We start from the raw sequence: 18,215 nt of genomic DNA, 5'->3' as shown, positions 1-18,215 counted from the left end.
TATTTTCTGGTTCTGCTCAGAATCCTGGCGGCAGCATTCTGTATGAGCTGCAACTGTCTTATGGTCTTTTTGGGAAGTCCAGTGAGGAGTCCATTACAATAATCCACCCTGCTGGTGATGAAAGCATGCACAAGTTTCTCTAAGTCTTGTCTGGAAACAAAGCATCTTATTCTTGCAATATTTTTCAGATGATAGTATGCTGATTTAGTTATTGCTTTGACATGACAACTGAAACTAAGGTCTGACTCTAGTGTCACACCAAGATTCCTGACTTGATGTTTAGTTGTTTGACCCCTAGAGTGAAGGTATGCGTTCACCTTGAGAACTTCATCTTTGTTTCCAAACGCAATGACTTCAGTTTTGTCTTTGTTTAACTGAAGAAAGTTTTGACACATCCAACTGTTGACTTCATCAATGCATTGGCACAGGGAGTCAATGGGGCTGTAATCGTTAGGCGATAGGGCTAAGTAGAGCTGTGTGTCGTCTGCATAGCTGTGGTAAGCAATTTGGTTCTTTCTCATTATTTGGCTCATTGGGAGCATATACAGGTTGAACAGGAGTGGTGCAAGAATTGAGCCTTGAGGGACTCACATAATAACCTCTCCCATCTAAGTATGACCTGAACCATTTTAGGACTATCCCAGAAAGCCCCACCCAGTTTTCCAGCCTGTCCAGAAGTATGTTGTGATCGACAGTGTCAAATGCAGCACTGAGGTCGAGTAGTACCAGCACTGATAATTTGCCTGAGTCAGTATTTAAGCGAATATCGTTTATTATCTTTATGAGCGCTGTCTCTGTGCTGTGGTGCGGTCGGAAACCAGATTGAAAATTGTCAAAGGATCCATTCGAGCATAAGAATTTGTTCAGCTGATTGAAGACAACTTTTTCAATGATCTTGCCTATGAAAGGAAGATTTGAGATCGGTCTATAGTTGCTTAATATGGTCTTATCCAGATTGCTCTTTTTCAGGAGGGGCTTGACAACTGCAGTTTTTAGGGAGTTTGGAAAACTACCAGAGAGAAGTGAAGCATTTACCACTTCTAGAAGATCTGCTTCTAAACTGTTTAACACACTTTTGAAAAATGATGTTGGAAGTGTGTCAAGAGCGCAGGTTGATGTTTTAAGGTGCTGTACGGTGTCTTCCAAAATTTTGCCATCAATTTCTTTGAAATCAGACATAGTAACTACTTTCTCAGGTGGTTTGATCTGTCTGACCCCAGTGCAAGTCAAGGATGTGCTGATCACCTTTCTGATATTATTGATTTTCTCAGAGAAGAAAGAAGCAAACTCACGGCACTTGCTGTCTGAGAGCATTTCACTGGGAATCTGGCTTGGGGGGTTTGTCAGTCTCTCTACAGTAGCAAAAAGAGTGCGTGTGTTGTTTAAATTGCTGTTTATAATATTTGAGAAGAAAGTCTGTCTAGCTTTGCCTAGTTCCATATTGAAAGCATGAAGGCTGTCTTTGTAGATGTTATAATGGACTACAAGTTTTGTCTTCCGCCACATGCGCTCTGCTTTTCTGCATTGTCTTTTCATATTTTGCACTGCTGTTGAGTTTCTCCAAGGTGCCTTTTGTCTGCCACTCTTCTTCCTGACTTTAACAGGAGCAATATCATCAATTACACCTTTAACTTTTGAGTTAAAAGAATCAAGGAGAAAATCAACAGAGTCTGCAGATATGCTTGGTGTTAAGGATATAGCCTTCATAAATAGGACACTAGTGTTCTCATTTAAGCATCTCTTCTTGACAGACACAGATCTAGCTTCAGTGGCAGGAGAGATCAATATATCAAAGAAAATACAGAAATGATCAGACAGTGCTACATCCTTAATAACAATCGATGAAATGTTTAGACCCTTACTGATAAGTAAATCTAGAGTGTGTCCACGATTGTGTGTGGGTCCATGTACATGCTGAGTCAGATCAAAAGTTTTTAAAACAGTTTTGATTTCTTTTGCCATATTGTTTTCTGCATTATCTATGTGAATGTTAAAATCTCCAGCAATGGCAAAACAGTCAAACTCTGAGGTAATTGTTGATAACAGTTCTGTAAAGTCCTCAGCAAAGGCTGGAGAGTATTTTGGAGGCCTGTAAATAATGATAAGTAAAATGCGTGGAGCACCTTTTAACACAATACCCAGATATTCGAAAGACGGGTAATTCCCAAATGATATTTGCTTACATTGATAGATATCTTTAAAAAGAGCAGCTAGACCCCCACCTCTCTTAACAGCTCTGCAGACACTCATAAAAGTAAAGTTAGGAGGGGCTGCTTCATTGAGGATTGTTGCACTGCAGCTGTCTTCTAGCCAGGTTTCATTTAGAAGCATAAAATCCAGGTTGTTTGTGGTTATTAAGTCGTTGACTAGAAGTGATTTATTTTTAAGTGAGCGAATGTTTAAAAGAGCTAACTTAACAGACTTACTTTTCCCCACAGCAATATTAGTTTGACGTGTAATAGGCACCAGATTAGTTGGGTTTGCTGCACGGCTATTGAAGGCCTTAGACTTTCTATCATGTAATAGAACAGCAATAGAGAAAGATACAGGCACACTGGGTTCCCGCTTGTTTTGTAAACATTTGAGAAAGTTACTGTTATCAAAACGGGGACCCGACACATATCACTGAGAGCTGGTATCAGTTGTTTTTGGTTCACCTCGAGCAGAAGGAGGAGGGTGTGGGCCCTGGCATTGTGGCAGAGGCCGAAGAGCTCTCACAGGAGGAGGGGGAGGGCGAGCTGGGCCCGCAGGCTTTGGTGGTAGTGGTGCCTGTCTTTTTTTAGTTGGTATCTGGGGGCTTGCAGCAAAAGAGTGGGATAGTCTGGTTCCAGCATGCACCAGTTCTTCCATTTTCTGTGAGAAGCACAGTAGTGGCGTTGCAGGCGAGAGGGAGAAAGTGTCTGGTGAAAGGGGCTGTTGCTCCGGTGTTATAGGAGGCTGTAATATGCTGTCCTGGCTTCCCTGGCTGTTTTCCAGGAAGTCGTCCTTGGGTGCTGAATCTTCAAGCAGTTCTGATATGGCTGTCTGTGGTGAGCTCTGTGTGCAGGGCTCAGCTGAGATTGTGTCCGTGAGCAGAGGTTGTTGTGGCGGAGTGGTGTTATCATGTCCATTTTGCTGCTGAAGTGAAGTCCCGTGGTCATTCATACTGTGTCCAGGTGTGTGTGTGCCATTCAGATTGAGTGGATTGGCACAAACCGCAGAAGGATGATTTAGGGAGAAGTAGATATTGTCCTTTAACACTCTTGAACCAAGTTTGTTTGGGTGATGGCCGTCCCGATGAAACAGTTGTCGTTGACTCCAGAAAAGATTGAAATTGTCAATGAAGTTCACTGCTTTTATATTGCAGGTTTTTTGCAGCCATGTATTTAGCCCAAGCAACCGTGAAAACCTGTTTGTTCCTCTTGCTGGTAGTGGTCCACTGATGAATGTTTCAACTTTCAGTCTTTTAAGTGTTTCAAAAAGTTCATTGAAATCCTTCTTAAGGAGTTCTGACTGCTCTTTATGAATATCATTCTTCCCCACATGTATGATGAGTCGATTTGCAGTCTTATGTTTCATCAGAATGTTCTGAAGTTCCCTGTTTATATCAGAAGTTGTTGCTTGTGGAAGGCAGCACGTAGTTGTATCCCTGTTGCTAATGTTTCTGATTATGGAGTCCCCCACTATCAGAGTCCTGGGCTCGGCTGCGCTCTGAGCTGAGTGCCGCTGTCTGCTCGACCTTGAGCGCCAGTTAGCATCAATGTTAGCTACTGGCCTATTCAGTCTGTGTTCGATCACATTCATCACATTTGTGGATTCCTCATTTACATTCATTAGTACTTCAAATCTGTTCTCAAGATGTATAGGCGGTGGTAGGAGGCCAGTGTTTGCAATCCTTGTCAGAGCTGTATCTGGGGTAGAGGATGCTACTGCGGTAATATGTGATGCTCGTGACAATCTGATGTCTCGAGTGCCTTTGGGTCTCGCTCCCTGTTTGTGCCATCGATTAGTAAGTCGATCGGCTTGTTTCTCTACCTGTCGAGGAGTACTAGTTTCATGGGACTCACCGGTATGCTGAGGGTGTCCATGACGAAGCTCTGTTGTGTGCTCCGTCTGGTTTGGTGGTCCCGTAAGTAACTTTGTTTCTAGAACTGCAATCCTTTGTAAAAGTCTGTGGCAGTTAGTGCAGCAAGTAGATTCCAGAAGAGGCATTTTCTCTTATCCTTGTAGGCAGTTGTGTTTTCCTTTCCCGGTATGTAAGCTGGTCGGGTAAAAGAATTCTCAGTTTTTGTAGTAATCCAAACTTTGTCGTATGAGCACTGTGCTAATTTGCTGAAGTTAAAATTAGGTGATAAAAGGAAATAAAATAAAGGAAATCAAAAATAGAAAAAATAGGAGATAAAATGTAAAAGCGATAGAGCAAAGCGCGGAGCAGTAAGCAAGAGCGTCCGAACAGTAGCTGAGCAGGAAGTTGACCAATTGGAAATTGGCATTCAGTAAAGTGTCGAACCCATAAAAAGTAGAACAATTGTCCGCTTTACATAAAACAAATCACATAGTGTGTGTGAGATGTCCTTTGACTAGAGGACAGAGAGAGAGAGAGAGAGAGAGAGTGTGAGTGAGTGAGTGGCGTTCACACCAAAAGCGAATAGAGCGTCTGGAGCGAGTGATTTCCATGTTAAGTCAATGTAAAGACGCGTTTATGTAACAGATTGTAAGTCTGTTAATTTTAAATAAATCTAGATTCCCAGCCACACCAACACAGAGAGAAAGACACAAGAAATATCAAAATAGTATTTTAATTATTTTAAAAGTTAAGTTTAAAAGGGCATCAAAAACACAATCTCCTCCTCAAAAACCAGGGGAGACAATAAAACCATGGATTGCCCAATATTCTGTCCCAGGTTGAAACAATACCCAAGTCCAGTCCAGCCTGTAGTCAGCTCCGTGTTTCCCCTGCCGCCGGCAAAGAATCTCTGTTTCAGCGGGACCTCAAATAGCCGATTAAAATCCCCAAAAAATCCAGAACCAGGATTTCCGCGGCGCCACTCTACGTCTGTCAGTGGAGAGATCGTAAAATCAATTGGTAGCTTGCTCGTAGCCCGGCAACTTTAAAAATCTCGGCTGACTAGAGTGACAACTTTCCTTTCCTATACTTCAAGTGGGCTCATCAACAATACTATCGTGTCTGCTGCTCTGCCGTCGGCCCCTGGATCTGGCACCTTTGCAGAAATGAACAACTAAGAACGACTCCTTTAGCTCAGATGCTAAAAACACACACGCGCATCAGTGTGGGAAAAAAGGACCACTTCCCTTTAGTCTGAGGTTTGTGAGCGTTGACACTGCAGAGTCTGGGATTCTGCTCCACCAGGGCGCAGGAGATCCAGTCAGCAACAACACCGAGGGAAAAGAAGATCAGCAAACCCGTCAGCACACGGCTCGTTCATCGGTCCAGAGCGTTCTCTCGGTAAGAGATCTAGCTTCCTTTTTATTGGGAGTGATCTGATCAGCTGGCAAATTAGATCGCTGATGTGAACGGGGTTCTACAGGTGTGTCAATGTTTGTTGTTGCAGTTTGTGAAGGAGGAAAAACAGTACTATCAATGGTCCAGCAACATCACAGCAAACAAGGGAAAACCACAGCAAACAATATAAAAGTTAATCCACAACAAACAATATAATAAACTAGAATGCATTTCCGGAGGAACTGCGAAAAGTGCTTGCTCGGGTGCGGTTCACTAACGTTAGCAGGTAGTGGATAAGGGTGCGTTTAAGTTTGCTTGATCTGAGAATTTCAACAATAGTACTTTTTTCAAGATTGGGCAAAAAGGTGAAAACAAGTTATGTGCATTAAGAGACATGTCTGCAATGTAGACTAGTGCCAATGGCATTGTTTATGTGGCTTGGTTGTTGGTTTTGAAATATTTGGTTATGAACAGGGCTGTAGTCAAGACCACCTTTGTCGAGTCCAAGACAAGTCCAAGACCAGGACTAGTCGAGTCCAAGTCAAGACCGAGTCCAAAAAGGTTCGAGTCCAGGACAGGAAAAAAAAGTCTGCTAAAAAATAAAGCCATTAAATCATTATGTAATAATTAAATAATTAATGATTTTAATTGTATTTAAAATAATTTACTAATTCAAAGAACAACAAAAAAATGATTATATAGGCCTAAAGGAGCACACACATTCGTTTCGACTGTATGATCAGCCTGTCAATCATACACGCAATGTCAACCAGTTAAACTGCATGAGGGAGGGCCGAGCCAACACACACACACACACACACACACACACTAGAGATGCGGATAAACCGCGGATCGGGCGGATGACGTGACGAAAAATAATATTTTAATTAAATTCGGGTGGGTGGCGGTTGGTAAGAAAAAGAAGGTAAGAAAAAAAGTCGGAAAACTTTGCCCATTAATTAGATGTGCAAGGCAAGCAGGCAAGTTTTCAGTTTGTTATGGACAATTAAAAATGTGAATATTCACGTTGCACTAGCGGTGGACTTTAGGCGAGTTTATTTAAACATTTATTTTTTAAAGAGCCGTTTGCGAGTCAAAACAGCCGGCTCTTTTCAGTGAGCTGAGTCAAACGAGCCGGCTCACGAAAAAGAGCCGAAATGCCCATCGCTAGTTATTAGGTGGCCACTGGCCAGTGTTTCACTTTCCCTCCAATAATATTTTGTTTTAATATCGCGGCGACGTATGTGTGCTTACTGGGAACATTATAAAGACACCTGGACTCGGTCGAGACCTAAAGCCATATTTGGCAAGACCAGTGGCCGAGACCGAGACAAGTCCGAGTCCGAATGCCAGCGAGTCCGAGACAAGTCCGAGACCATAGAAAAACGGTCTCGAGTCCGGACTCGAGTCCAAGACCGGACTCGAGTACTACAGCCCTAGTTATGAATATACAGCAGAGAGTGGGAGTGTTTTGGGTGATATAGTATTGAAAAGAAGTTGACAGTCTTCATTTACTGTATCCAATAAGCCAATACAAAACTCACCCAGCTGTTCTGTGGTTGAGTGTTCCCTTTGATTAGGAACAAATTTTCTATCTCAAATTAAGGTCTACCGTAATTAGCGCGATGCTTTGATTGCTGCTGTCAAGATGGTTGTCATCACCTACACAGAAACGCTGATTTGTATAGCCTACCGTCAGTCCTCATATTGTAATTAAATGAAAAACGCTATCAGTTTCACTATTAGCTTACTCTAGCGATGCAATTGCAACAACATGGATAACGCTGTTTGGCCATGACATATGCGCCATATGCTAGAGTTACACATCCCGCTGCCATTTCAGGGCTTGAATTTCGGTGCGGGAATGTGGGGATTGCGCATAATTTAAACCATTCCCGCAAGGTTAGCTTTTATAGAGTGAGAAATTCCCGCACAAATATATTCGCTTCATCTCAGAACAAATGATTACAAAATTAATTCACAGATGCGAGAAAAAAGATGTCAAACTGTCTTTTATTTTCGAATTTAATTCCTCAATCAGCGCTGGACCGGCATTTTCTGTCTTCCGCTGAGCCCTGGCCGTAGACAGATCATATGTTTCACGCTGTCAATGCAGTGGTCTGCGTTGCGCTGATCTTATTCACACTATCGAGTGCAGCATTCTAACATTGAGTCATAATGAGCTGTTTGTGAAGAAATTATCCGCTTCCAAATTATGTCATTTTAGTCACGAAATTGAAACATTAAAAAACAATTTGCTCTTTATGGTGTGCGAGTGATAGAGCGCGGCAGCAACGAACCAACTGATCAGCTTGCAGCGTAACAACATTGAATGCTCGGCCGAACAGCTGATCATAGCGGTACAGGGCGCCTTATTATTTTTCATCTCCATAAATATATCTAGTAGTAAAGCTAATGCAAGGGCTAGAAATCAATTAATCTTTTGCTGATACTTCCTTGTCATCATGGAGAGCGCAGTTCATGGTTGCATAGCAACGACAGATGCCACGGGAGAGCAAGTGCTTGTGGAAAGGAGACAGCGGCGCGCCCGCGCTTTCCACTTGTTTGTACACATCTAAGGTGCGTTCCATTCGACAGGGTCCATACGCAGTGTTCACTGCTCCCCTACTCCCTGAGCACGGTATATTGATCAGTTGAAGTGGACTTCACTGACAATAACCGCTCATTTGAAACGCCCTGCAAACGTCATCAAAGAAAGTCAACGACGGGGTCACGCAGATTATGATATAACATAAATATATATTTTATTATTATATTATATATTTACAATTATATTGCACTATTTTACAACTACCTAAAATAAAATCACTTTAAAAATACTGTCATTTTGTATAACAATGGCGAAATGTATGAATACTTACACACATACGTAAACTCCTCCATCGTTAGTTATGACTGTTCTGACTGGTGATGACGTGGTGCGCGAAATGACAGTTGGGTGATCATCGCTCTCCACTTCCTGTGAAGTGATGTGTCGATGTTCCCTTATTCCCTATGCCGTGCGCAGTGCCCTTCGAACTGAACATGTTCGCTCCCTTCGGATTGGAATCTCACTTAAGATGGCGGAATACCCTGTGAAGTCCACTTCACAGTCCACTTACGGTCAAATGGAACGCGACGTACAGTCAAGCGACGTTGTTGATTGTTTGAGCATGTGACTGCGCGTTTCTCCTTGTTTTCTATTGTTATGCGCAGCATATTTCCCGCACACACAAACACAGCCACAGACAATGAATTGTTTGTTCGGTTAGCGAAGAAGAGCATGATGTATAAAGTTTTTTTTTGTTTTGTTATTAACTGTTTTGAGAACTGGAAATGCACAATTCATGCATACAAACCTGTAGATATTAATAATAAATAAAGATGATTAAATTAGACCGATGCATCAAAAGTTATTCTCCCCCCCCATAATCTTTACAAGCGAGTCATCTTGAGACGATGAACACTTCGAGTTCCACGGATACAAAGCAGTATGCTAGAGCAATTTGACTTGATTCAACAATGACTCTCCAAGCTCAGGCGATTGGAACGTAACAGCAATGGAGCCGTTGGCTTTATACGACGATGGCTCTCCAAGCTCAGGTTGTTGGAGCGTAACAGTGGTGAGGTAGTTTGGCTGGATACAACAACGACTCCAGGCTCTGCCAACACAGGGCAACAGTGCACAGATTATATGCCAATTCGGTATAACAGGCAGACTCACCAGGCGATTGGAGCGTAGCAACAATAGGGCAGAATAGCTTGATACAACAATGGTTCTCCAGGCTCAGGCAGTTGGAGCGTGACAGTGGTGGAGCAGTTTGTCTTGATACAACAACGACTCCAGGCTCTGCCAACACAGGGCAACAGTGCACAGATTATATGCCAATTCGGTATAACAGGCAGACTCACCAGGCGATTGGAGCGTAGCAACAATAGGGCAGAATAGCTTGATACAACAATGGTTCTCCAGGCTCAGGCAGTTGGAGCGTGACAGTGGTGGAGCAGTTTGTCTTGATACAACAACGACTCCAGGCTCTGCCGACACAGGGCAACAGTGCACAGATTATATGCCAATTTGGTATAACAGGCAGACTCACCAAGCGATTGGAGCGTAGCAACAATAGGGCAGAATAGCTTGATACAACAGTGGCTCTCCAGGCTCAGTCGGTTGGAGTGTAACAGCAATGGGACAGCTTAACTTGATACAACAACGACTCTCCAGGCTCAGACGGTTGGAGCGTAACAGTGGTGGAGCAGTTCGTCTTGATACAACAACAGCCCTCCAGGCTCTGCTGACACAGGGCAACAATGCACAGGTTAGGTCAATTTGGAGCAGAGAGCAGACTCACCAGGCGGTTGGAGCGTAACAGTGGTGGAGCAGTTTGACTCGATACAACAGTGGCTCTCCAGGCTCAGTCGGTTGGAGCGTAACAGCAATGGGGCAGCTTAACTTGATACAACAGCGACTCTCCAGGCTCAGGCGGTTGGAGCGTAACAGTGGTGGAGCAGTTCGTCTTGATACAACAACAGCCCTCCAGGCTCGGCTAACACAGGGCAACAATGCACAGGTTATATGTCAATTTGGAGCAGAGAGCAGACTCACCAGGCGGTTAGAGCGTAACAGTGGTGGAGCAGTTTAACTTGATACAACAGTGGCTCTCCAGGCTCAGGCGGTTGGAGCGTAACAGCAATGGGGCAGCTTAGCTTGATACAACAGTGGCTCTCCAGGCTCAGGCGGTTGGAGCGTAACAGCAATGGGGCAGCTTAGCTTGATACAACAACGACTCTCCAGGCTCAGGTGGTTGGAGCGTAACAGTGGTGGAGCAGTTTGACTCGATACAACAGCGGCTCTCCAGGCTCAGTCGGTTGGAGCGTAACAGCAATGGGGCAGCTTAACTTGATACAACAACGGCTCTCCAGGCACAGTTAGTATGAGGCAACAATGCACAAAGTGCAATTCTCTTTAATATAACAGACTCACCAGACGATTGAGGTGTAAATGCAGAAGGTTGGCTTAATGCAACAGGAGTTATCTGGGCTCCACTGATACAGGGCAGCAATACACAAGTTGCAGGTTAATTTAGCACGACAGATTAAAGCCTCACAGTGATGAGGGGAAAGTCAGCTGGACACAACAGCAGCTCACAGTTCTGTGGGTACAAGGCAACCATGCACAGGTTAGATGACAATTCTAGTGCAACAGCAATACTCCTTTTCGGGTACAAATCCGCTGGCGGGGGCTAGCCAGGACGGCTAGTAGGCAATGCTGACTTCAGGACTCTGAGTCAGGGTGTCCCACACTCCTGTGCAGTGAAAGAAATTACCCAAGTCAAATATATTCGTGAATGAAACTGCACTCAAAGTATTCAAACGAGGGGAAACACTCCAACCAAACGTGCACAGCATATGACCACTACAAACAACGTCATGCGATAACACAGTGTAAACAAAGTATGGAGTAATTCCTCGCACAGTGGGGAGGTCACACAGCTGACTTATCGTGAACTATTCAGCTCGCATAAGATGCCAGTCCACCATGATAACTTATCTGCCAAGGGTGTGTATCTTCAGTCTCCTCACATCCATGGCGCCGGCCGCTACCGATCCAATTCCCAAGCTCCACTTTTAGCCATATGCCCTTATGCCTTCATTTCTTGACTCGGGGTGGCCCAAACACGTAGTGTCACAACTCGGCGTTCTTCGCCGTTCTCCCGCCAGCTGATCTTCAATCCTCCCCGTATCGCCCGCCTCCTTACTGCTGTTTCCTGGGGTATTTAAAGTACCCCAAACAGTCTAGTCACCAATCACAAACCCACGTCGATTACGCCGTACACCTGTTCCTATTTTCCTCACATTACTCGTCACTTGTTTGTTTTCTAGAACCCGGAAGATCAGCCGTCTTGTTGCCGACTATGTTCATCCCCAAAAACAATTCCCCCAAGGGACACTCGCTGTCTGTTGTAGTTCCACCCCCTTGAGCTTAGTCACCCCGTGACACAATAAGTGTGCTGCTTTCAGCAAGCACACTTAATTAATCCACAGCAAACAAATATGAAAGTTAAGGCAAAAATCGCTATATCAATCAATAACAATTTCCAAAATAAAGTAAGGTTAACCATCAATCACACTGCTCCACTTGTTTTATATTATATGACACACTGCTCCACTTGTTTTATATTATATGACATTTACGCACGTCTGGAGGTCCTGCAAATGAGGCGTTTAGCGCGGCGGACGCGAATTCGGACGCGCAAATGAGGCGAATTGAGCGTCTGGCTCTGTCGCGAGTGTGTGTGTGTGTGTGAGAGAGAGAGAGAGTCTTTTTTCTTCTTCTTTTCATGTTGGATTGCGTAGAACGCTCACGGAATTCTGATTAGTCGAGAGGATGTATCACGTTTAGGCTAAAAATAGGTTCGGCACTTATCGCGGTTTGGAAAGGAACTGCATCTTGCAGTACATTTTTAACAAGGAAATCTAGCAATTTGGCATGAAACGTTGATGGAGCAGTGAATAGGTTCAGTACACAGCAAAATGAAGTTTTGGAAAAGAGCTCTTCATATTAAATCAACTTAAAGTATGCATATAGTCAGGGATGTCGTTAGGGCTATTTTAGGGGGCTGAAGCTACCCCAAAATGTTCCTAAGACCCCCTAAATGATAATAAGAACAACAATAACAATTCAATGAATCAATAACCGTATCCTCATTCATATTTAGACGCAACAAATTATATATATCCAGCTACAAAAAATAGCAGGAAAGTCAGAAGTTGGACAGAAGTACAAAGAGTTGTTGTGCAATCAAGATGATGCACTGCACTGCACCGTCTCGTTGCATTGGTGTGAACTGTGGCAGCTTTCAGAGCGTTGCAGACCGGAGCGCTGTAAGTAACTGGAGGATTCATCTCGTCTCGTCGTTATTCTAGTTTGGTCTGAAGTTGAACTCGCTATGCACCCTCCCGCCCACACACACCGATACACACGCTAATGGTGAAAGGAAGATTGGTAAGTGTCGTGATACAGAGTGAAATTGTAAGTTGTTTTTAATTACCTGCTTACCTTTAGCTACGTTTTCTTGACGTAAAGGAAAGGGGATATTTTGGTTTGCTATGGAAAACTGTAGTCTTGCTAGAGTGAACAAGCAAAATACAAGAAATGGTTAACTTAGCAAGCTAATCACAACTCTTTATTCTTTGCCAATAATATAACCTATCTCTATAATAGGCATATTCTAAAACAATATCAATCCCCACCAATCCACAGCGCAGTTACAGTAATTAGTGTAATTAAATAGCATTCTGTGGACAACTTATCTTATATAGAGAGGAATTAGATATAGTATGCTATTACTTTATCATACATTTACATGAGCAGACAGATAGCATTTAAGTCATTGCTTATAGAATAACTCATCAGGAGCAAAGTCTGGCCTAAGTAAATTCCCCCATGCAGCTTTGATGTGTCTAAAGGCTAACATCACAGTAACTTTTCTTTAACAGAGTAGAAATGGAAGAAGAGGATATGTCTGTCACGTTTTACTTGTTAACATCTTGGTTTCTTGACTGGTTGTTGACATAAGTGTAGCTCTAGATGTGAGTGCAAAGATTTTGCAAACGCAAGTTACAAATACCCTGGGGGCTAAGCCCCAACTGTCTTCCAATCCAAGTGACGTCCGTGCCCGTAATTATTTATTACATTTGTAATTATTTTGAAAAAATACATTTCAAATAAATTCATGCTAAATAATAATTTGGCTTACCATAATTTGTGATCACCAAAAGCTTGCAAAACGTAAGAAGGCCAGCCTTTACGGTTAATAAAATCTTTGTATCCGTCTGAAGGTGGAAGGATGGGAATATGTGTTCCATCTATAATTCCCATTATTTGAGGAATGTTGTGCATCTCCTGAAACCTCGTGGCGATCTCCAGTGCTTCCTCCTCATTTGGCACCTGGATCAGCTGTTTTATCGGACCTCTCACCATGCCTTTGCAGAACATGTAGATCAGTTTATTCACTGTGCTTTTATGGACGCCAAATTGATTGGAGATGACACGGTATTCCGCACAGTTGGTGAGTTTATACAGTACGATTGCAACTCGCATTGTCAATGGTATTGGTGCTCTCACCGTAACTTTATCGGGTGCCATGTACCCCTCTACTATTGAACATAGGGTCATAAATGACTGTCGGGTCATCCTAAAATGTTCCTTCCACTCCTCGTCCGTGAAGTGGTGCAAGACAACGTTGTCCCACCAGAACGCCTTGTTCTGGGCTCTGGCATGGGCATTTTAATTGCTTGATAAATACAAGCAGCACGGCACAAAACATCACGCGCTCGTCGTCTCCTAATTAGCAGCTGAAGTACGTAAATGTTAATTCTGAAAAAAAAAAAAAAAAAAAAAAGCAATGGTAAGAGGGTGGCTGCTATGCGCATTAGTGCACTGTCTGTGCGTAACTGCACATGTCTAAAGATCAAATCAGATTCAAAGCTTGTGACATGTAAACGCGCACATCAACCCGATTACTTTATTTGTCGTCCATGTAAACACCTTGTTCGGATTCATTAATCGGATTGATTTCATTCTGATTGGACCATGTAAACGCAGCTAATGACGTCATCAGAGAAGGAACACCATTCCAGAACAGAAGTAACTTTTCAGAGTATGATTTCACTTTTCTAATTTTAGTTAGTGTGTAATGTTGCTTTTTGAGCATAACGTCGCTGTCGGGCGGAATCCTCGCATCTCCAAAACCATTATTTTTCAGGAAATAAAAAAAAAAAGTCATATTTTTTGAGTTATTAAACATTGTATCGTTAAAGTTGGTATTATACCTTATATTGCTATCATATACTGTTGTGTACCAACATTAACACAACATTTCCCCAAAATCATGTTTAATCGGAGATATGAGATTTATGACTTGGGAGCAGGGAGAAACGAGGTTACGCTGTCATTGATAAGAATGGTACGGACACAGACGTCGCTGCTGCCAGCAGTGTTCATCAAAGTCTGCGGTCGCATTGAGCCTTTTGACGAGAGACAAGGCTTTGAGAGCTAATTAAAGCTAATGATTGCGTTACATACATCTTCCTAAACTCTATTTTAAACGTTTAAGAGCTTTGAGTGATGCAATACCAAAATAAAACAATAAACTGACTAGGCTGTCTAATAGGGGGAAATTAATCTACACGCAAAGTTGGCGGTCGCGTTGAGCCTTTTGACAAGAGAAAAGGCTTCAATAGTTAACCAAAGCTAACGACTGTGGTTACATACATCTTCCTAAACTCTATTTTAAAGGTTTAAGAGCTATAAGTGAAGCAGAACAAAAAACGATGAGCTGACTAGGCTGGCTAATAGGCAGAAATTAGCCTAATCTGCACGCAAACTTACCTTCGTGGCTCACGGGCTTCCTTCTGCACCGATGTCACGATTTCCCTGGTCCTGTCCCGCACCTGCACGCACTCTCCTGATCTGTGATCACTTGCACCTGCACCTCGTCTCCTCATTTCACGTAATCACCAGCCTTTTTAACCCGCTCTCTCACATGCACTCACTGCCAGGTATTAATGTTGTGTTCACTGTTTCAGGGTTAGTCCCTCGAGCCCTCCGAGTGTTATCTCAGTTTACTAATGATCATCGTGAGTGATTCCAGGTTTCCTCACTCAGAGTGATCTCAGTATTCAGTATTCCAAGAGTATAATTCAAGTGTCTGCAGAGAGGTACCGTCAGTGTCTACTGAGTGTTTTCCAAGTGTCTTCAAGGAATTGTCGTCTGAATCGACAGAGTATTATTCAAGTGTCTACAGAGAGGTACCGTCTGTGTCTACTGAGTGTTATCCAAGCATCTTCTAAGAGTTATCGCCTGAATCGAGGGAGTATATTCAAGAGAGGTATTCTTGTGTGAATTCCAAGCAGCATCTGTGAGCGGTGGTTTCCCAGGACTCCCGGGACCACGTTCCTTTGATCTCCAGTGTGCACGCGGTTCTCTGAATCAAGCTCCGTGTATCATCGTATCTCCCAAGCTCCAAGTATTATCATCGTGTATTACTCAAGCCCCTTGTATCAACATGTGAATTCTAAAAACTATTCTGTTCCAAGTATCTACAGTGACATTAAGTTTACCCAGTGCACTCCTGAGTTTACCTCTAAGCCTTTCCAGTATCTGGATTTGCATATAGTGTATAATAAACCTTTGTGTCTTGCATTCTCTGTGTCCTCGTCCTTACAGTGTTGTGATAACCGAAGCATTACAGCTATCGATTTTTAACAAAACAGGCCTCCTCAAATGTATCTAACCTAACTATTTGCACTCCTTATTTTCTAAACAACAGACAGTTATCCAAAGATAGGCTTACTTGGTGCCAGTAGACAGCCCTTTTTTCTCCCATAAATAAAAACCTTGCTACTTTGGGTATTTTACATGCACAGTGCCAAGAGATGCATAGTCTAGAAGTAGGCCTAACAGCTGAACTTCGAGTCAGTAAAATAATAATAAAAACAATAATTGAATGGTGGTATCCAAACCATTCAATTCAAGTATTTTATTAGATACAGATTTTAAAACTTCAATGCACATGAGTTATAAACTGCCTAGTAATAATAAGCCTAGTAATAAGTAGATATTTAAAATACATCAATAACTGATATCATAGTTTAACACAGATAAAACCTCAGAGGACATGTTGCTTGATGAGGATTTCTTAATCGTTGCGGCTTTCAATCTTGAGGAGACAAAATGCCGCGAGGCTCCCACAGAGTGAAGAAGAGGTGGAGTTACAAGATTTCTCAGACAGTTGAAGTGTCCAATGGAGTTAAAAGATTTGCTCTCAAGCTATTTTCAACACTTTAGATTGGTTAACAATTTGTAAAAATAACAGACCCATGTGGGGACTGACCAATAGCATCGATTTGTGAAAAAATATGACATTGACCAAATTTGGACATAGGAGGTTTCTGCCCAACAGCAACGATAAACAACATCTGCAAAGTTCCAATGCTCAAAGTTCAAAGCAAAGGGAGATATTTGCTTTTAAAGAAATAGTTTTTTAAGGACTACAACAAACAGCTGGTAGGCACTACACGACATTCCTCCAGGGTTAGTGACATCACCAACCCTAAAATTTACATAAACCCCGCCCCCGGGAACACGCAGTCCATGTTGAGAAGAGAAAGAGTTGTTGTAGTCAAGCACATTTGTGAGTCAGCTCAAACTGTAGCATCCGTCTTTTCACATGCAATAGAAGGTCACTCTGTGTGCATCTCAAAACAGTTCCTATATGAGTGATTTATAGATTATCATGACAGAATATGCTAATTGAAGATAGTTAACTCCACATCAGCAACATAAATTAATCAACTAACCATTCAGAGATGTCCTGTTGCATTGTTGTCACTTCTTGAGTCTCTCCATCTTTGTCTGACTTCGTTTAAACATAAAAGGCAGAACAATTTCAGTCATTTTAGTGTGTGTCTGCGTGAGGTAATCGGAGCTGCTAATGCTGGGTACACACCAAAAGATAATCGGGCTGATTTTGGGCCGATTTCCCCCCTTCCGACAATCCTAGCTATGTCCCGATTATCTTGATGGTTTAACAGATTATCTTATCAGATTTTCCCTTGGTGTGAGGTGTGTTAAGAGTGTCCGAACCTGCTCGGAAGAACGTCGGAGCCGCTCCGATCGCGAATCGTAAATATTAAACATGTTTAATATTTACGATCAGAAATCCTGATGTGTGGGGGGAACCCCGAGGACAAACGCGCGCACGCTCTGGAGATTATCACGTGAAACAAAACAATATCCAATCAGAAAGCGAGATGATGGAAGACACGGTCATTCTCACACACACACACACACTTGCAGGAAGCTTAATGTTAAGATTTAGGATTCATAAGTATAAATTTCGAGGAAACAAGCCTTTGTTTTTCATTTTAAGTGCAGAAATTTTACACAATATTGGGTTTGAAAAATAAGAAGGCTGCAAAGTGCGTTTCAATCTGTAAACATTTTCAAATTTTTGTTTAACTTTTAAGTTTGTCACTGTTTATGTATATGTCTTTTTATGTTTGTTTATCGGCTTTACTCTTTGTACCCCCCCTGACTGTAATTGTAATTCTTAAAATCAATAAAAAAAAGATTAAAAAAAAAAGAAAAAAAAAGAAGAAGAAGCTGAGTGTTAAGGGATCAGTGAGGTTCTATAGAGGGATTAAATAACTTTTTCTAAAGAGACAATAAATCCAATAAAGAATAAATAAAGACAATAAAGAATGAATATATTTCTGTATAAAAGGTTATATATAATGGTAGGTAGCCTACAATGGTTTTTTCACGTGAATTTTCTGTAAAAATCATTCCAAACACTATCGCAATTTCTTCCTGCATGTTGTCCGTCATGCTTATTCTGAAGTCTCACGATATTTTGCGAGATTCCCTGTGTTCATAGTTGAGACTCTGGTTAAAAATCTGTTTGTGTGTGGTGTGCTCTCTTTGTCACATCATGGCACACCACACACTATAGGAGCAAAACGCTTAAATCTAGGATTTTTTGTCCTCATGTTTGTGGTCTGTCACATTTTGAAAATCTTATAAGATGTAAAAAATCTTTTGGTGTGTACCCAGCATTACACACAAGCTCTTGAAACCCCGCCCTCTGTGTCGGGAGCAGCAGCATATTTGCATTTAAAGGGCCAGACACAAAAAGTGACAACTTTAACATGCTATGTAAAAATATCTGTGGGGTATTTTGAGCTAAAACTTCACACACACACTCTG

This window comes from Rutilus rutilus, assembly GCF_951802725.1.
Source record: "Rutilus rutilus genome assembly, chromosome: 9".
Lineage (NCBI taxonomy): Eukaryota > Metazoa > Chordata > Actinopteri > Cypriniformes > Leuciscidae > Rutilus > Rutilus rutilus.
This window is presented reverse-complemented; position numbering follows the sequence as displayed.